The sequence below is a fragment of the Alligator sinensis genome, unplaced genomic scaffold (genome assembly GCF_000455745.1).
Source record: "Alligator sinensis unplaced genomic scaffold, ASM45574v1 scaffold300_1, whole genome shotgun sequence".
NCBI lineage: Eukaryota > Metazoa > Chordata > Crocodylia > Alligatoridae > Alligator > Alligator sinensis.
In genome coordinates this window covers 1,335,357-1,343,299 of record NW_005842240.1, presented here as the reverse complement: position 1 = coordinate 1,343,299, position 7,943 = coordinate 1,335,357, and the positions used below count along the sequence as shown (strand labels likewise).

Here is a 7,943-nt window from a genome sequence, read left to right as displayed (position 1 = left end):
AGCAAACAGAATTGAACCCAAAGCAGAAACACAACCCAAAGCAGCTTCTGACTGGTATAGCACTACCTTTGAGCAAGCATTTTGTAGTTACGGAAGTATTACAGGTTGAGTGAAAAACGGGGGGAAAAAAAACAAGCGAGTTTTCTGGGGCATTTTACTAAAAGTTCAGATGTATGGAGAGAAATCCTGTTCTTACTGAAGCCACTTGGGGTTTTACCAGTGACTTTAAGAAAGCCAGGATTTAATGGATAGTCAGTTTACTTATTAGTTGTTATGCTATCCTGACACATCTATAATTATAGAGCATAATAGGGTAATATAAGGACTGAACAAGTTCTACAACACTCACACAGCAATATATTATTCAAGTTACACCCTCTCTTAAAAGTCCTTTACTGCTGTGAATCAAAGTGGCTAGTCTCTGGGTATGTCTACATGGCAAAATATATGCCATGTAATAGCTCAAGCTACCTCTAAAAGCTAGCTGTTAGTGCAGCTATGTTAATGCAGTTCTCCACCTGAGCTGATATACCCTCTTTCTCACCAACACAGTTATATCTGCTTCTGATACCCCGGCTAGCTCTTTCAGAGTTAGCTTGAGTGTCTTTACACAGACATACTTATCGTAGAATGAATGAGTCTACATCCCCAGCTAGCTAAATAACACTTAAATACGCTCATTCCTATTGAGAAGAAATGAAGGGAATACATTCATCAAGAACTTTTTAAGATATAATTTTCCAAATTAATGTTACGAGGCTTCTCAGAAGTTGATAAGCCTCTCAGCTACCAAACTCTCACCTGCCAAGTCAAATACTTTGTCACTGTAATTCCAACATGCCAAAACCAGTTGGGAAACCAGTACTGCAGGAAGTAAAGGGAAGATAGCGGTCACAAAACTGGGCTTAAAATGCTAGGCAGTCAAAAACTTAACTCTAGATGTGCCATGCTGATTGTATAAGGCTTGGATTTCACTCACTACTAAAATGTAGTGGAACAAGGCAATTGTACAATGCTACCAAACCAATCTTATTCTGTAAAGCATGTTCTTCGGCCATTGGCAGCAAGTGGGTGCATGCTTTGTTGAACTGGGGTATTGGTTGGCAAATTATATCCTCATAAGCAGTTGGTATGTATGATTGTAAAAGACTCGCTCAGTATTTATTTGAAAAACATTCTTCAAGTGCATTGCATACATGATTTCACAGACATTATTCAAAGAGAGAGAGAGATTCTGGGACCAGAAGACACCGTTGTAATCCAGTAGGTCTCCTGCACAGCACTGCCCAGAGACCCTTTAGCACCAAACCCATAAGCACTCTTTGAGCTACAGCCTTTTTAAAAGTGAAGGATTCATCATATCCCTAAGTGTCTCCAACCTTTAATACCTCTTATTATTAAAACTATGTGTTATTTATCATTTGAATTTGACTATTTTAATCTTCTAGCCACTGCATCTTGTTAAACCTTTGCTTTGTAGGCTGAAGAGTCCTCGGCACTTAGAAAACTTCTCTGTATGGATAGATTATCATACCATTAATAAGTGACATCTTAACCTTCTTTTTTATATGCTAAACATATTGAGTTTGCTTAGTTTCTCCCAGCAAAATAGTTTTTTCCACACCTCCATAGCGTTCTACCTCTCTTTTTCCAGCTAACATGCACGTAACCCAAAAGCAGAGTTTGCTGAACAGGCCTTTTTTGCTTTCATAAGGGTTTGCAAACTAGCTCTGATTTCTGCAGAAGTGCAGGGAAACCTAGGACACGTGTGTCAGAGCCAAGCATCCAATCCATGGAACAGGACTGCCTAATTATCGTCAAACCGTCATTTCACCCGAACCTCTTTCAATTGGAAATGGTTTGTGATCCAAAAAGAGAGATTCTCCAGCCACATGCAGAGGAAGGCAAAGGGCAAATAAATCAAAGATTACTGGCCAGCTTCTTGATTCTGCAGCAGGCTGCTCTCTGCAGCAAATCTGCGTGTCAGTACTTTCTCTTCTTTCAGACTTCACTGATACTGCAGCAGCCACAAGGAAATTCCTATTTGCATTTCCACTGAGAGCAGACAATTTCACCTGCTTGTTGTCCTTGAATAGTTTATATTTATATTTCTTACCATACTCAATCCAGACAACATGGCATCAGCCAAAAAAAAACCCCAACCCCCCCACACACATACAAACAAAACCAGAAATCTGCCATATAATAAGGAAGGAGACAATGCAAATAAACTGTGGGGGGAAATAAAGTTCTCTGTTGCACAGATCTCTCTGGAGTGGAAGGTCAGAGGATCGGATTCAAATAAGCACTTTAGACCCCTGCTTAGTTCACTCTCTCAGGTTAAAAGGGTGTTGTCAGGGGACCTATGGACATACTTAAAGTTTAGTAAATGCTAACATGCTTGTGCCAAATAGAGATTCCCTTACAAAGTATGCATGTGCTTTACTGGTTTCCAGAATCAGGAGCTGGAAGATGTGATTGTACTGCTTTCTCTGGCACATATTTGTGTCTGAATTCATGTGTGTTACACATCAGTCTCCGTCAAAAGTTCACAATTTCCTCTGCTTTCCACATCTGAGACTGCATACAACAGTATGCCCTGGGTTTACAAAAGACAGTTACTTTAGAAACTCGCAGTCTTTTTGAGCATAGCCTTTTCCCCTCCCAAACCTCCCATCACTTCTATGCCCCGTGGAGCTACCTCAGTGGTAGGAACAGTGAGATCCTCAGTATAGACAAGGTGTTAGAAGTTGCTCATGTTTTAAGCATTATGATCAGGGTGACATGGAGGATCCCAAAGCACTTCCCAAACTGTAGGAAACACAGAAAGCAACCAAGGAAGGAAAAAGGTAAAATATTTCAATAAACATAGCTTAGGCAATAGAGAAAAGTCCATAGACTTGAAGGACATAAGTGCCAGGATAGGATGGGAGGACACGGAGAAAGACTGAAGACAGCGATCCTGGCAGCAAATGTGTGTCTCCCAGAAAAAGCCCAAGGAGCTCTGGGATGCAGGAGGAAGGCTTAAACACTGACAATTGTAATTTCAAAAAGCTTTGCGTCAGGTTTGGTTTCTCCCTTCATTGTTGCCACCTAAACCTTGCCTCCTCTTTCCAGCCACATACTTAACCTGTTTCTAAATTCCTTCAATAAAATATAGCACCGGTTGTGCTTCCATGTTGCTTACATAGGTATTCTACCAGCTCCTTTCATGGCGATGGGGCCTTCCATCCTGAAGAACCTACACGCACCTTAGAAGAGATGGGTGGGGTTTTTGAAAGAGCTCACCAATGCCACTCCTGGATCCACTGATGCCAATGCAAGCTTTACCCGTGGGCTCAACAGGAGTAAAGTCACGCCAGCACCATGCCCTTCTAAAAATCCCACCATCTGTGCATTAAGCGACGATGCATCTGTTTCTGGGGTGGAAGGTGATGGCCTGCTAGACCTCTGAAGCACAAGATGTTGTGCACCACATTGGAAGGGAGGGGAATTTGGGCTCAGAGAGGCACTCCTCTAAAGCCCTATTCTTACTAGCAGGCCATAGACCCAAGTGCTAAAGGAGACTGAAGCTAAAAGTCTTCAACAAAAGACTCAGCTGCAGGGAATCAGTTCATCTGCTTTAGTAGATACACTGGTTGAATCAAATCTGCCAGTATTTCAGTGGCAGGACAGCTCTCAGGTGTTAAACCACCATCAACACTTTTCCCTTGAAGTGAATTAGTATTTCTTTCTTTAACACCTCAAACTCCCACCCCCCATCTGTGTTACTCCAAACGAGAGGAAATTCAAACTGCAAAGAAAGCCGAGGTGCTCTGAAGGCAATCGCATTCACAAGTAATCAGAATCTCCCCTGTACCGCAGCCTTAAATGCAATTACTTGTTTTTACCTGTAAGGCTCTCCCTATCTGATCTAGTAACCTCTCAATGCCACTAATCCCCACTTTTCACTGCACCAGCAAATCAGTTTTTACCGCCCACCAGTTAGCTTCTTTCCTCCAATACCTCTGCACTCTCCCACATGCTGCAGAGGAAAAACACCCTCTTTAAATCCAAATAGCCGCTGCTGTCTCTTCTTTCCGATCTCATCCTGAGATCAGCCTCTGCTGTGATGCCAGCAAATAGCAGCCTGCTGATCATGACAAATTGCAATTAGCCTGCTTTCCCTTCTTTTTCCTAATGTTTCTACTCTCATCTACGTGAATTGAAAAAGGAACGCTGCGATCCATGTGACTAAGAAAGCGTTGCTAATTCATCATCATATTCCTTTTCCTGTCTCCTACACTTTGTTTTATCCTTTTATTTTGGAAGGGACAGGTGATGTCTCTCAGCTGTGTTTCTCTGGTGCATAGACAATGAGGTCCTGTCTTAATATACATATTGACTATTAATAGCATCTCTCAGCAGGGCAATACAATAGAAAAAGTGAATATACCAGCCAGTACAGCCATGCTAATCACACTCTATCTTCCAGGTTCAGCTCACTTCAGCGTTTTTTGGGATACTTTTTAAAGGATTTTTTTTTTTAAACCTGCTCTTTTGCTTGCAGCTGTCACATCCTATTCCCAAGACACCCCTTCGGAAACCGCACTCCCTACCTGAACAGTCTCCTAGGAATACAAAGTTATCAGAAAGGGGTGCTGGCAGATGAAGGGAAAACGCCATCCAAAGATCTTTACAAAAAGAACATTGTACTTCTGCTGGCACGAGTGTATTACGGACAAAAAAGTTGATATTTGGCACTCTCCTGCTGACTCTGATTTGCTGCATTTGACTATGCTGCTGTTTGCTTCACAGCAACTCGTGGGATGCCTCTGGCTAAAACATTGCCTGTAACCTAAATTTCTATTTTATTAACCTTCTTCTTTATCTAATGACATTCTGTCATGTTCCAGGATGCCAGAACAATGTTTGCCTGATAAGATGTCTCATGGGAAAACAGGCAGTTCTAGGAGATGAAAGCATGCAAAAACAGCCAGCTTCAGCTAAAAAGCTGTTTCGTATACCTGACTCCATTAATGTATGGTCTCCCCTCTGCTTGTACTGCAGATGTCATTATTTTCCTTTTATTACAAAAGGAACTCCCAGGGAAACAGGCCCTTTTCTTTGTCTTCCTAATTGATACTAATAAGGGGTTCACCGCAGAGGAGGAGGGAAGGTAGACTGAGCCTAAAGTTATTGAACAGACTCCTGCGGGGGCTCCCTTCTTTCATTTGGGTAGCAGACATACCGTGCAATAATGCTTGGGTATCAGAACTTAGTGATTAATGATCGGTCTTCATTTTACACTTTTAATATGAATAGGAAGATCTATAGCTTTAATATCAAGCCCCCCTCGCCACGGTTTCGTTTCTTGTATTTTCTCCTTACCTTTCCTTCCTTATTCTTTTTCAGCTTTCCGCAGAATAGGAATTATTTATGCAGTCTACGCTTTCCCCTCGTCTACTACCAACCACCTTCCAATTTTGTGTGTTAGACACCTTCCTGCCAAACAAAATTATGTAGCCAATCAATAGACTTTCTGAGGAGAGCGTTTGGAGAGACAGGTGTAAATTGCAATGAAGATTTCATCCATTTCAATTTTGACGGGCTCCATTACAGGAATTGGGCCACATTTTGCTCACAGCCTCACACACAGAACACTAGCCCATCTTCCTCTGGGAGCTCATATACTGTAGATTTCCCCATGGCTGATTCAATCAACACAGGAACACACCTTTATGCAATAAAGGATTCATCCATCTTACATCTGTGTATATAAGGCTATTTCCAATAGTGATTGAGCACTTTTCACGGCTTAAAATACACCAGTGTTCAATCTCTTTTTAATTATCTGCTATCCAGTGGTTGCACAGTAATTCCTAGCGATACGACTGGTCTGTGGCATACGGTAGTCATGGTAGTGGCAAGGTGTCTGCCCATGGAAGACACTGAAAGGATTTACTTGTTGGTGACTTGCCTCTTTGTCTTTTGCTTTTATAACCTGGTGTCAGGGATGTTATGGGTTTAGCAAACTTAATTGTTTCAGAGCAAAGTCTTTTGTCCATGAATGTTAACCAAGAGTACATTCATCTACTGTACACAGTAAACACAGGAGCTTTCATCCCAGACATTGATTAATTTTTATCCTTACAACAAACGGCCTTCCATGGTGGCTCAGCGCATGTCCTACCCTTTCAGTGAAGGGAAGAAAGTCCTTTTCATTTACTTTTTTTTAAATCAATAGATGCTGTACGCTGCTGAACAGAAACACTGCAGGCATGCTGCACAGGATCAGTCCTACACGTGGCGCCTGTTATGGTAAGCACTAATGGATCCATGTAACAGGATCACACAGATTGCCTACAATCTCCGTGAGGCTACAGCAACCATCGTTACCCTGCCTGTTGGACATCACCCTTTATTTCTAAGACAAATGGTTTTTATTCTTAGCACCAACTATTCCCCCAACAATAGGACTTCCTAGTAGGGCTTTAAACAAATTAAGTTGAATATTAGATCATTTTCTCAACCCAGCTACATTTAGTACCATCATCGGGGCCTTAGCATAATAAACATCTCTATTGATCCATTCCCTCACTAGACTCTATCGATAGATAGATAGATAGATAGATAGATAGATAGAGTCTAGTGAGGGAAGAAATATGTATGTATGTATGTATATATGTGTGTGGATGGATGGATGGATGGATGGATGGATGGGGCATCTCTAAGCATAATGAGATAATAACACACCTAGTAATCTTGCTAGTAGATAAACCAAATGGTGCTAAGAGAAACCAAACGGCATCAGTCCTTTTTGAGGCAAATCAATTAGATTTAACAGCTCATTACTGAAAACAAGAAAAAATATTATGTTTGTGGAATCTGTTCAGAGTTTAATTGTTCAGTGTCATTAATTCTTCTGCCAAGGGTAGGTGTCTCTACTACAAATTATTTTTATTATTATTAAACTATTCATTGAGGTAGCTCAAATGGAAAGCTGAACTAATTGTAAACAGATGAATACTAATGTTACTTTGATCAAAATAAAGCTGAGTGACGGAGTGCTGGCACTTTTAGCTGGGACTTAACTCTACTATCCTTTTTTTAATTCATGGGATAAATTAATTCTGAAGCTGAATGGCTATGTGTTACAACGACCTTTATTCAATAAAGGTATCTGAGGAAAATATACAGAAAAGAGCCCGGGTATATGATTAGAATTAGACTAGGCAGGCCCAGAATTAAGGCCTCCTACTTCCTGGGCATCTGAACTCATTCTAGGTTATTATCTAAAAAGTTGGCTCCCCTCTCCCCACGTCTGAGCATGGATGTCACTATTGGTGCTTTGCTTTGCACTGCCCTCTATATTGGTGTTGTGTGAGTTAGGGGTCCTGGTCAGGTACGCACCTGCCCTCTTGATGTTCTGGATCCCAAGATGATGAGTGTACAGCCCTGTTTAAATGCTGAGGAGAAGGAGCAGAAGGCTGGACCCTTCCCCACGCCTGGCATTTTCTTGCGGCTAAATCTCAACACTTCAAGGAAGAGCAGCTGGACACTTTGGATCTCCCTTGGAAGCTGACCAGTTCCCTTCACGGACTGCATGGGGACCCACAGTGGTCCCTGAACTTGCCATTTCTATTGTTATTTAGAACTGGTTAGTATGCCTAAGCCCAAGCACTTCATCTAGTATCATCAGGACATATATCTCTCCCCAGCATTAAACCTACCAATACAGGAGTTATGTGTTTTTTCTTGGCTGGTGCTAATTGGTGTAGCTCCACTCAGGCCAATGAGTCTGTAATGAAGTCAGTGAAATCCAACAGAGAGAGCATGGATCTAAGAAACACAACTATATGTGACTTTGGGCAACTATCTTAGTCTCTCTCTGTCTCCATTTTGCCCTGCTTAATAACTGGGAAAGAATATGTCTCAGCATTAGGGGCAACAAGTGGGAACAT

At 41.6% G+C, this 7,943-nt stretch overlaps 1 long non-coding RNA gene across 1 annotated transcript; it reads right to left on the bottom strand.

Annotated features, from left to right (window-relative positions):
• Window positions 1-2,239: 2,239 nt before the first annotated feature.
• Window positions 2,240-3,453, bottom strand: LOC102367877. Its single transcript, XR_324292.1, has 3 exons — window positions 3,289-3,453; window positions 2,702-2,811; window positions 2,240-2,599 (listed from the first exon to the last, which is right to left on the bottom strand). It is a non-coding gene; the product is annotated as an uncharacterized LOC102367877 (long non-coding RNA).
• Window positions 3,454-7,943: the final 4,490 nt, after the last annotated feature.